Here is an 18,919-nt window from a genome sequence, read left to right on the forward strand (position 1 = left end):
TGATGTTGGAATTAATATTATTGATGTTGGGGTTGGTATTATTGAATTTGGAATTAATATTATTGATGTTGGGGTTGGTATTATTGATGTTCTGATTAGGGTTAGTATTTCTGTTGTTGGAGTTAATAATGCTGATGATGGAGTTGGTATTATTGATGTTGGGGTTGGTAGTATTGATGTTAGAGTTAATATTATTGATGTTGCGGTTGGTATTATTGATGTTCTGATTAGGGTTAGTATTACTGTTGTTGGAGTTAATAATGCTGATGATGGAGTTGGTATTATTGATGTTGGGGTTGGTATTATTGATGTTAGAGTTAATATTATTGATGTTGCGGTTGGTATTATTGATGATGGAGTTAATATTATTTATGTTGGGGTTATTATTATTGATGTTCTGATTAGGGTTAGTATTACTGTTGTTGGAGTTAGTATTGCTGGTGTTGGAGTTGGTATTATTGATGTTGGGTTTGGTATTATTGATGGTGGGTTTGATATTATTGATGTTGGGGTTTATATTATTGATGTCGGGGTTGTTATTATTGATGTTGGGGTTTGCATTATTGATACAAAAACAGAACAGCAATACCTGGAAAAACTCAGCAGGTCTGGCAGCTTCGCTGGAGAAGAGTGCAGTTGATGTTTCGAGTCCTCATGACCCTTAAACAGAACTAAGTAAAAATAGGAGAGGGATGAAAGGTAAGCTGTTTTAAGGTGGGTGGGAGGGTGTGTGTGGTGAGAAGGGGGTGGGGTGGTTGTTGGGACAAGCAAGCAGTGATAGGAGGAGATAAGCAAAAGATGTCACAGACAATAGAACAAAGAGCAGTTGAAGGTAGTATAGGATTTCCAGCATCCGCAGTTTTTTGTTTTTATATTTTTGTATTTATCTTAGTATTATTAATGTTGGGATTGTTATTATTGATGTTGGGGTTGGTATTATTGATGTTGGAGTTACTATTATTGATGTTGTTTTTGGTATTATTGATGTTGGGGTTGGTATTATTCATGTTGGAGTTAATATTTTTGATGTTGCGTTTGGTATTATTGATGTTGGGTTTTGGCATTATTGATGTTGGGGTTGGTATTATTGATGTTGGGGTTGGTATTATTGATGTTGGGGTTGGTGTTATTGATGTTGGAGTTAATATTATTGATGTTGGTGTTGGTATTATTGATGTTGGAGTTAATAATATTGATGTTGGTGTTGGTATTATTGATGTTGGGGTTGGTATTATTGATGTTGGAGTTAATATTATTGAAGTTGTGGTTGGTATTATTGATGTTTTGGTTGGTATTATTGATGTTGGGGTTTGTATTATTGATGTTGGAGTTAATATTATTGATGTTGGAGTTGGTATTATTGATGTTGGGAATGGTATTAATGATGTTGGAGGTAATATTATTGATGTTGGGGTTGGTATTATCGATGTTGGGGTTGGTATTATTGATGTTGGAAATAATATTATTGATTTTGGGGTTGGTATTATTGATGTTGGAATTAATATTATTTATGTTGTGGTTGGTAGTATTGATGTTCTGATTAGGGTTAGTATTACTGCTGGTGGAGTTAATATTGCTGATGTTGGTGTTGGTATTATTGATGTTGGGGTTGGTATTATTGATGTTGGGGTTGGTATTATTGATGTTGGAGTTAATATTATTGATGTTGGAGTTGGTATTATTGATGTTGTGTTTGCTATTATTGATGTTGGGGTTGGTATTACTGATGTTGGAGTTAATATTATTGATGTCTGTGTTGGTATTATTGATGTTGGGCTTGGCATTATTGATGTTGGGGTTGGTATTATTGATATTAGGGTTGGTATTATTGATGTTGGAGTTAATATTATTGATATTGGAGTTGGTATTATTGATGTTGGAGTTAATATTATTGATGTTGGGGTTGGTATTATTGATGTTGGAGTTAATATTATTGATTATGCGGTTGGTCTTATTGAAATTGGGTTTCGTATTATTGATGTTAGAGTTAATATTATTGATTTTGAGGTTGGTATTATTGATGTTTGGGTTTGTATTATTGATGTTGGGGTTTGTATTATTGATGTTGGAGTTAATATTATTGATGTTGGAGTTGGTATTATGGATGTTGGGGTTGGTATTTTTGATGTTAGAGTTAATATTATTGATGTTGCGGTTGGTATTATTGATGTTGGAGTTAATATTATTTATGTTGTGTTTATTATTATTGATGTTCTGATTAGGGATAGTATTACTGTTGTTGGAGATAGTATTGCTGAAGTTGGAGCTGGTATTATTGATGTTGGGATTGGTATTATTGATGTTGGGGTTGATATTATTGATGTTGTGGTTTATATTATTGATGTCGGGGTTGTTATTATTGATGTTGGGGTTTGCATTATTGATACAAAAACAGAAAAGCAATACCTGGAAAAACTCAGCAGGTCTGGCAGCATCGGTGGAGAAGAGTACAGTTGATGTTTCGCGTCCTCATGACCCTTAAACAGAACTAAGTAAAAATAGGAGAGGGGTGAAATGTAAGCTGCTTTAAGGTGGGTGGGAGGGGGGGGTGTGGTGAGAAGGGGGTGGGGTGGTTGTTGGGACAAGCAAGCAGTGATAGGAGGAGCTAACCAAAAGATGTCACAGACAATAGAACAAAGAGCAGTTGAAGGTAGTATAGGATTTCCAGCATCCGCAGTTTTTTGTTTTTATATTTTTGTTTTTATCTTAGTATTATTAATGTTGGGATTGTTATTATTGACGTTGGGGTTGGTATTATTGATGTTGGGGTGTGTATTATTGATGTTGGGGTTGGTATTATTGATGTTGGAGTTAATATTATTGATGTTGTTTTTGGTATTATTGATGTTGGGGTTGGGATTATTCATGTTGGAGTTAATATTTTCATGTTGCGTTTGGTATTATTGATGTTGGGTTTGGCATTATTGATGATGGGGTTGGTACTATTGATGTTGGGGCTGCTTTATTGATGTTGGAGTTAATATTATTGATGTTGGTGTTGGTATTATTGATGTTGGGTTTCGCATTATTGATGTTAGAGTTAATATTATTGATGTTGAGGTTGGTATTATTGATGTTGGGGTTTGTATTATTGATGTTGGCGTTTGTATTATTGATGTTGGTGTTAATATTATTGATGTTGGAGTTGGTATTATTGATGTTGGGGATGATATTATTGATGTTGGAGTTAATATTACTGATTTTGCGGTTGGTATTTTTGATGTTGGGGTTGGTTTTATTGATGTTGGAGTTAATATTATTGATGTTGGTGTTGTTATTATTGAATTTGGAATTAATATTATTGATGCTGGGGTTGGTATTATTGATGTTGGGTTTCGTATTATTGATGTTAGAGTTAATTTTATTGATGTTGAGGTTGGTATTATTGATGTTGGGGTTTGTATTATTAAAGTTGGGGTTTGTATTATTGATGTTGGAGTTAATATTATTGATGTTGGAGTTGGTATTATTGATGTTGGGGATGATATTATTGATGTTGGAGTAAAATTATTGATTTTGGGGATGGTATTATTGATGTTGGGGTTGGTTTTATTGATGTTGGAATTAATATTATTGATGTTGGTGTTGTTATTATTGAATTTGGAATTAATAATATTGATGCTGGGGTTGGTATTATTGATGTTCTGATTAGGGTTAGTATTACTGATGTTGGAGTTAATAATGCTGATGATGGAGTTGGTATTATTGATGTTGGGGTTGGTATTATTGATGTTTGGGATGATATTATTGATGTTGGAGTTAATATTATTGATTTTGGGGATGGTATTATTGATGTTGGGGTTGGTTTATTGATGTTGGAATTAATATTATTGATGTTGGTTTTGTTATTATTGAATTTGGAATTAATATTATTGATGCTGGTGTTGGTATTATTGATGTTCTGATTAGGGTTAGTATTACTGTTGTTGGAGTTAATAATGCTGATGATGGAGTTGGTATTATTGATGTTGGGGTTGGTATTATTGATGTTAGAGTTAATATTATTGATGTTGCGGTTGGTATTATTGATGTTGGAGTTAATATTATTTATGTTGTGGTTATTATTATTGATGTTCTGATTAGGGTTAGTATTACTGTTGTTGGAGATAGTATTGCTGAAGTTGGTGTTGGTATTATTGATGTTGGGATTGGTATTATTGATGTTGGGGTTGATATTATTGATGTGGTTTATATTATTGATGTCGGGGTTGTTATTATTGATGTTGGGGTTTGCATTATTGATACAAAAACAGAAAAGCAATACCTGGAAAAACTCAGCAGGTCTGGCAGCATCGGTGGAGAAGAGTACAGTTGATGTTTCGAGTCCTCATGAGCCTTAAACAGAACTAAGTAAAAATAGGAGAGGGGTGAAATGTAAGCTGCTTTAAGGTGGGTGGGAGGGGGGGTTATGGTGAAAAGGGGGTGCGGTGGTTGTTGGGACAAGCAAGCAGTGATAGGAGGAGATAACCAAAAGATGTCACAGACAATAGAACAAAGAGCAGTTGAAGGTAGTATAGGATTTCCAGCATCCGCAGTTTTTTGTTGTTGTATTTTTGTTTTTATCTTAGTATTATTAATGTTGGGATTGTTATTATTGACGTTGGGGTTGGTATTATTGATGTTGGGGTGTGTATTATTGATATTGGGGTTGGTATTATTGATGTTGGAGTTAATATTATTGATGTTGTTTTTGGTATTATTGATGTTGGGGTTGGGATTATTCATGTTGCAGTTAATATTTTTGATGTTGCGTTTGGTATTATTGATGTTGGGTTTGGCATTATTGATGTTGGGGTTGGTACTATTGATGTTGGGGCTGCTTTATTGATGTTGGAGTTAATATTATTGATGTTGGAGTTGGTATTAATGATGTTGGGGATGATATTATTGATGTTGGAGTTAATATTACTGATCTTGCGGTTGGTATTTTTGATGTTGGGGTTGGTTTTATTGATGTTGGAGTTAATATTTTTGATGTTGGTGTTGTTATTATTGAATTTGGAATTAATATTATTGATGCTGGGGTTGGTATTATTGATGTTGGGTTTGGTATTATTGATGTTGGATTTAACATTATTGATGTTGCTGTTGGTATTATTGATGTTGGAGTTAACATTATTGATGTCTGTGTTGGTATTATTGATGTTGGGCTTGGCAATATTGATGTTGGCGTTGGTATTATTGATGTTGGGGTTGGTATTATTGATGTTGGAGTTAATGTTATTGTTGTTGGGGCTGGAATTATTGATGTTGGAGTTAATATTATTGATGTTGGGTTTCGTATTATTGATGTTGGAGTTAATATTATTGATGTTGGAGTTGGTATTTTTGATGTTGGGGATGGTATTATTGATGTTGGAGTTAATATTATTGATGTTGGGGTTGGTATTATTGATGTTGTTGTTGGTATTATTGATGTTGGGTTTGGTATTATTGATGTTGGATTTAATATTATTGATGTTGGGGTTGTTGTTATTGATGTTGGAGTTAATATTATTGATGTTGGTTTTGGTATTATTGATGTTGGGGTTGGTATTATTGATGTTGGAGTTGGTATTATTGATGTTGGAGTTGGTATTATTGATGTTGGAGTTGCTATTATTGATGTTGGTGGTGGTATTATTGATGTTGGGGTTTGTATTATTGATGTTGGATTTAATATTATTGATGTTCGGGTTGGTATAATTGATGTTGGAGTTAATATTACTGATGTTGGGGTTGCTGTTATTGATCTAGGGGTTGGTATTATTGACGTTGCAGTTGCTATTATTGACGTTGGGGTTGGTATTATTGATGTTGGGTTTAATATTACTGATGTTGTGGTTGTATTATTGATGTTGGGGTTGGTATTATTGGTGTTGGGGTTGGTATTATTGATGTTGGAGTTAATATTATTGATGTTGGGGTTGGTATTATTGATGTTGGGTTTGGTATTACTGATTTTGGAGCTAATATTTTTGGTGTTGGGGTTGGTATTATTGGTGTTGGGGTTGGTATTATTGGTGTTGGGGTTGGTATTATTGATGTTGGAGTTAATATTATTGATGTTGGAGTTGGTATTATTGATGTTGGGTTTGGTATTATTGATGTTGGGGTTGTTATTATTGATGTTGGAGTTAATATTATTGATGTTGGAGTTAATATTATTGATGTTGGGGTTGGTATTATTGATGTTGGGGATGGTATTATTGTGTTGGAGTTAATATTATTGATGTTGTGGTTGGTATTATTGATGTTGGGGTTGGTATTATTGATGTTGGGGTTGGTATTATTGATGTTGGAGTTAATATTATTGGTGTTGGGGTTGGTATTATTGATGTTGGGCTTGGCAATATTGATGTTGGTGTTGGTATTATTGATGTTGGGGTTGGTATTATTGATTTTGGGTTAATGTTATTGTTGTTGGGGCTGGAATTATTGATGTTGGAGTTAATATTATTGATGTTGGGTTTCGTATTATTGATGTTGGAGTTAATATTATTGATGTTGGAGTTGATATTTTTGATGTTGGGGATGGTATTATTGATGTTGGAGTTAATATTATTGATGTTGGGGTTGGTATTATTGATGTTGTCGTTGGTATTATTGATGTTGGGTTTGGTATTATTGATGTTGGATTTAAGATTATTGATGTTGGTGTTGGTTTTATTGATGTTGGAGTTAATATTATTGATGTTGGGGATGTTATTATTGATGTTGGGTTTTGTATTATTGATGTTGGAGTTAATATTATTGATGTTGGTGTTGGTATTATTGATGTTGGGGTTAATATTATTGATGTTCAGGTTGGTATAATTGATGTTGGAGTTAATATTATTGATGTTGGGGTTGCTGTTATTGATCTAGGGATTGGTATTATTGATGTTGGAGTTAATATTATTGATGTTGAGTTTGGTATTTTTGATGTTGGGGTTTGTATTATTGATGTTGGGGTTTGTATTATTGATGTTGGGGTTGGTATTATTGGTGTTGGGGTTGGTATTATTGATGTTGGAGTTAATATTATTGATGTTGGGGTTTTATGATTGATGTTGGAATTAATATTATTGATGTTGGGGTTGGTATTATTGATGTTGGGGTTGGTATTATTGACGTTGGTGTTAATATTATTGAAGTTGTGGTTGTTATTATTGATGTTGGGGTTGGTATTATTGATTTTGCGGTTTGTATTATTGATGATGGGGTTTGTGTTATTGATGTTGATGTTAATATTATTGATGTTGGAGTTAGTATTATTGATCTTGGGGATGGTATTATTGATGTTGGAGTTAATATTATTGATGTTGGGGTTGGTATTATTGATGTTGGGGTTGGTATTATTGATGTTGGAATTAATATTATTGATGTTGGGGTTGGTATTATTGATGTTGGAATTAATATTATTGATGCTGGGGTTGGTATTATTGATGTTCTGATTAGGTTTGGTATTACTGTTGTTGGAGTTAATATTGCTGATGTTGGAGTTGGTATTATTGATGTTGTGGTTGGTATTATTGATGTTGGAGTTAATATTATTGATGTTGGGGTTGGTATTATTGATGTTGAAGTTAATATTATTGATGTCTGTGTTGGTATTATTGATGTTGGGCTTTGCATTATTGATGTTGGGGTTGGTATTATTGATATTAGGGTTGGTATTATTGATGTTGGAGTTAATATTATTGATGTTGGGGTTGGTATTATTGATGTTGGAGTTAATATTATTGATGTTGAGGTTGGTATTATTGATGTTGGGGTTTGTATTATTGATGTTGGGGTTTGTATTATTGATGTTGGAGTTGGTATTATTGATGTTGTGGATGATATTATTAATGTTGGAGTTAATATTATTGATTTTGGGGTTTGTATTATTGATGTTGGCGTTGGTTTTATTGATGTTGGAATTAATATAATTGATGTTGGGGTTGGTATTATGGAATTTGGAATTAATATTATTGATGTTGGGGTTGGTATTATTGATTTTCTGATTAGGGTTAGTATTACTGTTGTTGGAGTTAATAATGCTGATGATGGAGTTGGTATTATTGATGTTGGGGTTGCTATTATTGATGTTAGATTTAATATTATTGATGTTGCGGTTGGTATTATTGATGATGGAGTTAATATTATTTATGTTGGGGTTATTATTATTGATGTTCTGATTAGGGTTAGTAATACTGTGGTTGGAGTTAGTATTGCTGATGTTGGAGTTGGTATTATTGATGTTGGGTTTGGTATTATTGATGGTGGGTTTGATATTATTGATGTTGTGGTTTATATTATTGATGTCGGGGTTTTTATTATTGATGTTGGGGTTTACATTATTGATACAAAAACAGAACAGCAATACCTGGAAAAACTCAGCAGGTCTGGCAGCATCGGTGGAGAAGATTACAGTTGATGTTTCGAGTCCTCATGACCCTTAAACAGTACTAAGTAAAAATAGGAGAGGGGGGAAATGTAAGCTGTTTTAAGGTGGGTGGGAGGGTGGGTGTGGTGAGAAGGGGGTGGGGTGGTTGTTGGGACAAGCAAGCAGTGATAGGAGGAGATAACCAAAAGATGTCACAGACAATAGAACAAAGAGCAGTTGAAGGTAGTATAGGATTTCCAGCATCCGCAGTTTTTTGTTTTTATATTTTTGTTTTTATCTTAGTATAATTAATGTTGAGATTGTTATTATTGATGTTGGGGTTGGTATTATTGATGTTGGGGTTTGTATTATTGATGTTGGGGTTGGTATTATTGATGTTGGAGTTAATAATATTGATGTTTTTGGTATTATTGATGTTGGGGTTGGCATTATTCATGTTGGAGTTAATATTTATGATGTTGCGTTTGGTATTATTGATGTTGGGTTTGGCATTATTGATGTTGGTGTTGGTATTATTGATGTTGGGTTTCGCATTATTGATGTTACACTTAATATTATTGATGTTGAGGTTGGTATTATTGATGTTGGGGTTTGTACTATTGATGTTGGTGTTTGTATTATTGATGTTGGAGTTAATATTATTGATGTTGGAGTTGGTATTATTGATGTTGTGGGTGATATTATTGATGTTGGAGTTAATATTATTGATTTTGGGGTTGGTACTATTGATGTGGGGGTTGGTTTTATTGATGTTGGAATTAATATTATTGATGTTGGGGTTGGTATTATTGAATTTGGAATTAATATTATTGATGTTGGGGTTGGTATTATTGATGTTCTGATTAGGGTTAGTATTTCTGTTGTTGGAGTTAATAATGCTGATGATGGAGTTGGTATTATTGATGTTGGGGTTGGTAGTATTGATGTTAGAGTTAATATTATTGATGTTGCGGTTGGTATTATTGATGTTCTGATTAGGGTTAGTATTACTGTTGTTGGAGTTAATAATGCTGATGATGGAGTTGGTATTATTGATGTTGGGGTTGGTATTATTGATGTTAGAGTTAATATTATTGATGTTGCGGTTGGTATTATTGATGATGGAGTTAATATTATTTATGTTGGGGTTATTATTATTGATGTTCTGATTAGGGTTAGTATTACTGTTGTTGGAGTTAGTATTGCTGGTGTTGGAGTTGGTATTATTGATGTTGGGTTTGGTATTATTGATGGTGGGTTTGATATTATTGATGTTGGGGTTTATATTATTGATGTCGGGGTTGTTATTATTGATGTTGGGGTTTGCATTATTGATACAAAAACAGAACAGCAATACCTGGAAAAACTCAGCAGGTCTGGCAGCTTCGCTGGAGAAGAGTGCAGTTGATGTTTCGAGTCCTCATGACCCTTAAACAGAACTAAGTAAAAATAGGAGAGGGATGAAAGGTAAGCTGTTTTAAGGTGGGTGGGAGGGTGTGTGTGGTGAGAAGGGGGTGGGGTGGTTGTTGGGACAAGCAAGCAGTGATAGGAGGAGATAAGCAAAAGATGTCACAGACAATAGAACAAAGAGCAGTTGAAGGTAGTATAGGATTTCCAGCATCCGCAGTTTTTTGTTTTTATATTTTTGTATTTATCTTAGTATTATTAATGTTGGGATTGTTATTATTGATGTTGGGGTTGGTATTATTGATGTTGGAGTTACTATTATTGATGTTGTTTTTGGTATTATTGATGTTGGGGTTGGTATTATTCATGTTGGAGTTAATATTTTTGATGTTGCGTTTGGTATTATTGATGTTGGGTTTTGGCATTATTGATGTTGGGGTTGGTATTATTGATGTTGGGGTTGGTATTATTGATGTTGGGGTTGGTGTTATTGATGTTGGAGTTAATATTATTGATGTTGGTGTTGGTATTATTGATGTTGGAGTTAATAATATTGATGTTGGTGTTGGTATTATTGATGTTGGGGTTGGTATTATTGATGTTGGAGTTAATATTATTGAAGTTGTGGTTGGTATTATTGATGTTTTGGTTGGTATTATTGATGTTGGGGTTTGTATTATTGATGTTGGAGTTAATATTATTGATGTTGGAGTTGGTATTATTGATGTTGGGAATGGTATTAATGATGTTGGAGGTAATATTATTGATGTTGGGGTTGGTATTATCGATGTTGGGGTTGGTATTATTGATGTTGGAAATAATATTATTGATTTTGGGGTTGGTATTATTGATGTTGGAATTAATATTATTTATGTTGTGGTTGGTAGTATTGATGTTCTGATTAGGGTTAGTATTACTGCTGGTGGAGTTAATATTGCTGATGTTGGTGTTGGTATTATTGATGTTGGGGTTGGTATTATTGATGTTGGGGTTGGTATTATTGATGTTGGAGTTAATATTATTGATGTTGGAGTTGGTATTATTGATGTTGTGTTTGCTATTATTGATGTTGGGGTTGGTATTACTGATGTTGGAGTTAATATTATTGATGTCTGTGTTGGTATTATTGATGTTGGGCTTGGCATTATTGATGTTGGGGTTGGTATTATTGATATTAGGGTTGGTATTATTGATGTTGGAGTTAATATTATTGATATTGGAGTTGGTATTATTGATGTTGGAGTTAATATTATTGATGTTGGGGTTGGTATTATTGATGTTGGAGTTAATATTATTGATTATGCGGTTGGTCTTATTGAAATTGGGTTTCGTATTATTGATGTTAGAGTTAATATTATTGATTTTGAGGTTGGTATTATTGATGTTTGGGTTTGTATTATTGATGTTGGGGTTTGTATTATTGATGTTGGAGTTAATATTATTGATGTTGGAGTTGGTATTATGGATGTTGGGGTTGGTATTTTTGATGTTAGAGTTAATATTATTGATGTTGCGGTTGGTATTATTGATGTTGGAGTTAATATTATTTATGTTGTGTTTATTATTATTGATGTTCTGATTAGGGATAGTATTACTGTTGTTGGAGATAGTATTGCTGAAGTTGGAGCTGGTATTATTGATGTTGGGATTGGTATTATTGATGTTGGGGTTGATATTATTGATGTTGTGGTTTATATTATTGATGTCGGGGTTGTTATTATTGATGTTGGGGTTTGCATTATTGATACAAAAACAGAAAAGCAATACCTGGAAAAACTCAGCAGGTCTGGCAGCATCGGTGGAGAAGAGTACAGTTGATGTTTCGCGTCCTCATGACCCTTAAACAGAACTAAGTAAAAATAGGAGAGGGGTGAAATGTAAGCTGCTTTAAGGTGGGTGGGAGGGGGGGGTGTGGTGAGAAGGGGGTGGGGTGGTTGTTGGGACAAGCAAGCAGTGATAGGAGGAGCTAACCAAAAGATGTCACAGACAATAGAACAAAGAGCAGTTGAAGGTAGTATAGGATTTCCAGCATCCGCAGTTTTTTGTTTTTATATTTTTGTTTTTATCTTAGTATTATTAATGTTGGGATTGTTATTATTGACGTTGGGGTTGGTATTATTGATGTTGGGGTGTGTATTATTGATGTTGGGGTTGGTATTATTGATGTTGGAGTTAATATTATTGATGTTGTTTTTGGTATTATTGATGTTGGGGTTGGGATTATTCATGTTGGAGTTAATATTTTCATGTTGCGTTTGGTATTATTGATGTTGGGTTTGGCATTATTGATGATGGGGTTGGTACTATTGATGTTGGGGCTGCTTTATTGATGTTGGAGTTAATATTATTGATGTTGGTGTTGGTATTATTGATGTTGGGTTTCGCATTATTGATGTTAGAGTTAATATTATTGATGTTGAGGTTGGTATTATTGATGTTGGGGTTTGTATTATTGATGTTGGCGTTTGTATTATTGATGTTGGTGTTAATATTATTGATGTTGGAGTTGGTATTATTGATGTTGGGGATGATATTATTGATGTTGGAGTTAATATTACTGATTTTGCGGTTGGTATTTTTGATGTTGGGGTTGGTTTTATTGATGTTGGAGTTAATATTATTGATGTTGGTGTTGTTATTATTGAATTTGGAATTAATATTATTGATGCTGGGGTTGGTATTATTGATGTTGGGTTTCGTATTATTGATGTTAGAGTTAATTTTATTGATGTTGAGGTTGGTATTATTGATGTTGGGGTTTGTATTATTAAAGTTGGGGTTTGTATTATTGATGTTGGAGTTAATATTATTGATGTTGGAGTTGGTATTATTGATGTTGGGGATGATATTATTGATGTTGGAGTAAAATTATTGATTTTGGGGATGGTATTATTGATGTTGGGGTTGGTTTTATTGATGTTGGAATTAATATTATTGATGTTGGTGTTGTTATTATTGAATTTGGAATTAATAATATTGATGCTGGGGTTGGTATTATTGATGTTCTGATTAGGGTTAGTATTACTGATGTTGGAGTTAATAATGCTGATGATGGAGTTGGTATTATTGATGTTGGGGTTGGTATTATTGATGTTTGGGATGATATTATTGATGTTGGAGTTAATATTATTGATTTTGGGGATGGTATTATTGATGTTGGGGTTGGTTTATTGATGTTGGAATTAATATTATTGATGTTGGTTTTGTTATTATTGAATTTGGAATTAATATTATTGATGCTGGTGTTGGTATTATTGATGTTCTGATTAGGGTTAGTATTACTGTTGTTGGAGTTAATAATGCTGATGATGGAGTTGGTATTATTGATGTTGGGGTTGGTATTATTGATGTTAGAGTTAATATTATTGATGTTGCGGTTGGTATTATTGATGTTGGAGTTAATATTATTTATGTTGTGGTTATTATTATTGATGTTCTGATTAGGGTTAGTATTACTGTTGTTGGAGATAGTATTGCTGAAGTTGGTGTTGGTATTATTGATGTTGGGATTGGTATTATTGATGTTGGGGTTGATATTATTGATGTGGTTTATATTATTGATGTCGGGGTTGTTATTATTGATGTTGGGGTTTGCATTATTGATACAAAAACAGAAAAGCAATACCTGGAAAAACTCAGCAGGTCTGGCAGCATCGGTGGAGAAGAGTACAGTTGATGTTTCGAGTCCTCATGAGCCTTAAACAGAACTAAGTAAAAATAGGAGAGGGGTGAAATGTAAGCTGCTTTAAGGTGGGTGGGAGGGGGGGTTATGGTGAAAAGGGGGTGCGGTGGTTGTTGGGACAAGCAAGCAGTGATAGGAGGAGATAACCAAAAGATGTCACAGACAATAGAACAAAGAGCAGTTGAAGGTAGTATAGGATTTCCAGCATCCGCAGTTTTTTGTTGTTGTATTTTTGTTTTTATCTTAGTATTATTAATGTTGGGATTGTTATTATTGACGTTGGGGTTGGTATTATTGATGTTGGGGTGTGTATTATTGATATTGGGGTTGGTATTATTGATGTTGGAGTTAATATTATTGATGTTGTTTTTGGTATTATTGATGTTGGGGTTGGGATTATTCATGTTGCAGTTAATATTTTTGATGTTGCGTTTGGTATTATTGATGTTGGGTTTGGCATTATTGATGTTGGGGTTGGTACTATTGATGTTGGGGCTGCTTTATTGATGTTGGAGTTAATATTATTGATGTTGGAGTTGGTATTAATGATGTTGGGGATGATATTATTGATGTTGGAGTTAATATTACTGATCTTGCGGTTGGTATTTTTGATGTTGGGGTTGGTTTTATTGATGTTGGAGTTAATATTTTTGATGTTGGTGTTGTTATTATTGAATTTGGAATTAATATTATTGATGCTGGGGTTGGTATTATTGATGTTGGGTTTGGTATTATTGATGTTGGATTTAACATTATTGATGTTGCTGTTGGTATTATTGATGTTGGAGTTAACATTATTGATGTCTGTGTTGGTATTATTGATGTTGGGCTTGGCAATATTGATGTTGGCGTTGGTATTATTGATGTTGGGGTTGGTATTATTGATGTTGGAGTTAATGTTATTGTTGTTGGGGCTGGAATTATTGATGTTGGAGTTAATATTATTGATGTTGGGTTTCGTATTATTGATGTTGGAGTTAATATTATTGATGTTGGAGTTGGTATTTTTGATGTTGGGGATGGTATTATTGATGTTGGAGTTAATATTATTGATGTTGGGGTTGGTATTATTGATGTTGTTGTTGGTATTATTGATGTTGGGTTTGGTATTATTGATGTTGGATTTAATATTATTGATGTTGGGGTTGTTGTTATTGATGTTGGAGTTAATATTATTGATGTTGGTTTTGGTATTATTGATGTTGGGGTTGGTATTATTGATGTTGGAGTTGGTATTATTGATGTTGGAGTTGGTATTATTGATGTTGGAGTTGCTATTATTGATGTTGGTGGTGGTATTATTGATGTTGGGGTTTGTATTATTGATGTTGGATTTAATATTATTGATGTTCGGGTTGGTATAATTGATGTTGGAGTTAATATTACTGATGTTGGGGTTGCTGTTATTGATCTAGGGGTTGGTATTATTGACGTTGCAGTTGCTATTATTGACGTTGGGGTTGGTATTATTGATGTTGGGTTTAATATTACTGATGTTGTGGTTGTATTATTGATGTTGGGGTTGGTATTATTGGTGTTGGGGTTGGTATTATTGATGTTGGAGTTAATATTATTGATGTTGGGGTTGGTATTATTGATGTTGGGTTTGGTATTACTGATTTTGGAGCTAATATTTTTGGTGTTGGGGTTGGTATTATTGGTGTTGGGGTTGGTATTATTGGTGTTGGGGTTGGTATTATTGATGTTGGAGTTAATATTATTGATGTTGGAGTTGGTATTATTGATGTTGGGTTTGGTATTATTGATGTTGGGGTTGTTATTATTGATGTTGGAGTTAATATTATTGATGTTGGAGTTAATATTATTGATGTTGGGGTTGGTATTATTGATGTTGGGGATGGTATTATTGTGTTGGAGTTAATATTATTGATGTTGTGGTTGGTATTATTGATGTTGGGGTTGGTATTATTGATGTTGGGGTTGGTATTATTGATGTTGGAGTTAATATTATTGGTGTTGGGGTTGGTATTATTGATGTTGGGCTTGGCAATATTGATGTTGGTGTTGGTATTATTGATGTTGGGGTTGGTATTATTGATTTTGGGTTAATGTTATTGTTGTTGGGGCTGGAATTATTGATGTTGGAGTTAATATTATTGATGTTGGGTTTCGTATTATTGATGTTGGAGTTAATATTATTGATGTTGGAGTTGATATTTTTGATGTTGGGGATGGTATTATTGATGTTGGAGTTAATATTATTGATGTTGGGGTTGGTATTATTGATGTTGTCGTTGGTATTATTGATGTTGGGTTTGGTATTATTGATGTTGGATTTAAGATTATTGATGTTGGTGTTGGTTTTATTGATGTTGGAGTTAATATTATTGATGTTGGGGATGTTATTATTGATGTTGGGTTTTGTATTATTGATGTTGGAGTTAATATTATTGATGTTGGTGTTGGTATTATTGATGTTGGGGTTAATATTATTGATGTTCAGGTTGGTATAATTGATGTTGGAGTTAATATTATTGATGTTGGGGTTGCTGTTATTGATCTAGGGATTGGTATTATTGATGTTGGAGTTAATATTATTGATGTTGAGTTTGGTATTTTTGATGTTGGGGTTTGTATTATTGATGTTGGGGTTTGTATTATTGATGTTGGGGTTGGTATTATTGGTGTTGGGGTTGGTATTATTGATGTTGGAGTTAATATTATTGATGTTGGGGTTTTATGATTGATGTTGGAATTAATATTATTGATGTTGGGGTTGGTATTATTGATGTTGGGGTTGGTATTATTGACGTTGGTGTTAATATTATTGAAGTTGTGGTTGTTATTATTGATGTTGGGGTTGGTATTATTGATTTTGCGGTTTGTATTATTGATGATGGGGTTTGTGTTATTGATGTTGATGTTAATATTATTGATGTTGGAGTTAGTATTATTGATGTTGGGGATGGTATTATTGATGTTGGAGTTAATATTATTGATGTTGGGGTTGGTATTATTGATGTTGGGGTTGGTATTATTGATGTTGGAATTAATATTATTGATGTTGGGGTTGGTATTATTGATGTTGGAATTAATATTATTGATGCTGGGGTTGGTATTATTGATGTTCTGATTAGGTTTGGTATTACTGTTGTTGGAGTTAATATTGCTGATGTTGGAGTTGGTATTATTGATGTTGTGGTTGGTATTATTGATGTTGGAGTTAATATTATTGATGTTGGGGTTGGTATTATTGATGTTGAAGTTAATATTATTGATGTCTGTGTTGGTATTATTGATGTTGGGCTTGGCATTATTGATGTTGGGGTTGGTATTATTGATATTAGGGTTGGTATTATTGATGTTGGAGTTAATATTATTGATGTTGGGGTTGGTATTATTGATGTTGGAGTTAATATTATTGATGTTGAGGTTGGTATTATTGATGTTGGGGTTTGTATTATTGATGTTGGGGTTTGTATTATTGATGTTGGAGTTGGTATTATTGATGTTGTGGATGATATTATTAATGTTGGAGTTAATATTATTGATTTTGGGGTTTGTATTATTGATGTTGGCGTTGGTTTTATTGATGTTGGAATTAATATAATTGATGTTGGGGTTGGTATTATGGAATTTGGAATTAATATTATTGATGTTGGGGTTGGTATTATTGATTTTCTGATTAGGGTTAGTATTACTGTTGTTGGAGTTAATAATGCTGATGATGGAGTTGGTATTATTGATGTTGGGGTTGCTATTATTGATGTTAGATTTAATATTATTGATGTTGCGGTTGGTATTATTGATGATGGAGTTAATATTATTTATGTTGGGGTTATTATTATTGATGTTCTGATTAGGGTTAGTAATACTGTGGTTGGAGTTAGTATTGCTGATGTTGGAGTTGGTATTATTGATGTTGGGTTTGGTATTATTGATGGTGGGTTTGATATTATTGATGTTGTGGTTTATATTATTGATGTCGGGGTTTTTATTATTGATGTTGGGGTTTACATTATTGATACAAAAACAGAACAGCAATACCTGGAAAAACTCAGCAGGTCTGGCAGCATCGGTGGAGAAGATTACAGTTGATGTTTCGAGTCCTCATGACCCTTAAACAGTACTAAGTAAAAATAGGAGAGGGGTGAAATGTAAGCTGTTTTAAGGTGGGTGGGAGGGTGGGTGTGGTGAGAAGGGGGTGGGGTGGTTGTTGGGACAAGCAAGCAGTGATAGGAGGAGATAACCAAAAGATGTCACAGACAATAGAACAAAGAGCAGTTGAAGGTAGTATAGGATTTCCAGCATCCGCAGTTTTTTGTTTTTATATTTTTGTTTTTATCTTAGTATAATTAATGTTGAGATTGTTATTATTGATGTTGGGGTTGGTATTATTGATGTTGGGGTTTGTATTATTGATGTTGGGGTTGGTATTATTGATGTTGGAGTTAATAATATTGATGTTTTTGGTATTATTGATGTTGGGGTTGGCATTATTCATGTTGGAGTTAATATTTATGATGTTGCGTTTGGTATTATTGATGTTGGGTTTGGCATTATTGATGTTGGTGTTGGTATTATTGATGTTGGGTTTCGCATTATTGATGTTACACTTAATATTATTGATGTTGAGGTTGGTATTATTGATGTTGGGGTTTGTACTATTGATGTTGGTGTTTGTATTATTGATGTTGGAGTTAATATTATTGATGTTGGAGTTGGTATTATTGATGTTGGGGATGATATTATTGACGTTGGAGTTAATATTTCTGATTTTGCGGTTGGTATTATTGATGTTGGGGTTGGTTTCCTTGATGTTGGAATTAATATTATTGATGTTGGAGTTGGTATTATTGAATTTGTAATTAATATTATTGATGTTGGGGTTGGTATTATTGATGTTCTGATTAGGGTTAGTATTACTGTTGTTGGAGTTAATATTGCTGATGATGGAGTTGGTATTATTGATGTTGTGGTTGGTCTTATTGATGTTGGGGTTGGTCTTATTGATGTTGGGGTTGGTCTTATTGATGTTGGGGTTGGTATTATTGATGTTGGGGTTGGTATTATTGATGTTGGTGTTAATATTATTGAAGTTGTGTTTGGTATAATTGATGTTGGGGTTGATATTATTGATGTTTGGGTTTGTATTATTGATGATGGGGTTTGTATTATTGATTTTGGAGTTAATATTATTGATGTTGGAGTTGATATTATTGATGTTGGAGATGGTATTATTGTGTTGGAGTTAATATTATTGATGTTGGGGTTGGTATTATTGACGATTGGGTTGGTATTAGTGATGTTGGGGTTGGTATTATTGATGTTGGAGTTAATATTATTGATGTTGGGGTTGGTATTATTGATGTTGGGGTTGGCAATATTGATGTTGGCGTTGGTATCATTGATGTTGGGGTTGGTATTATTGATGTTGGAGTTAATATTATTGTTGTTGGGGCTGGAATTATTGATGTTGGAGTTAATATTATTGATGTTGGAGTTGGTATTATTGATGTTGGGGATGGTATTATTGATCT

This window comes from Carcharodon carcharias, chromosome 8 (genome assembly GCF_017639515.1).
Source record: "Carcharodon carcharias isolate sCarCar2 chromosome 8, sCarCar2.pri, whole genome shotgun sequence".
Classification (NCBI taxonomy): Eukaryota; Metazoa; Chordata; class Chondrichthyes; order Lamniformes; family Lamnidae; genus Carcharodon; species Carcharodon carcharias.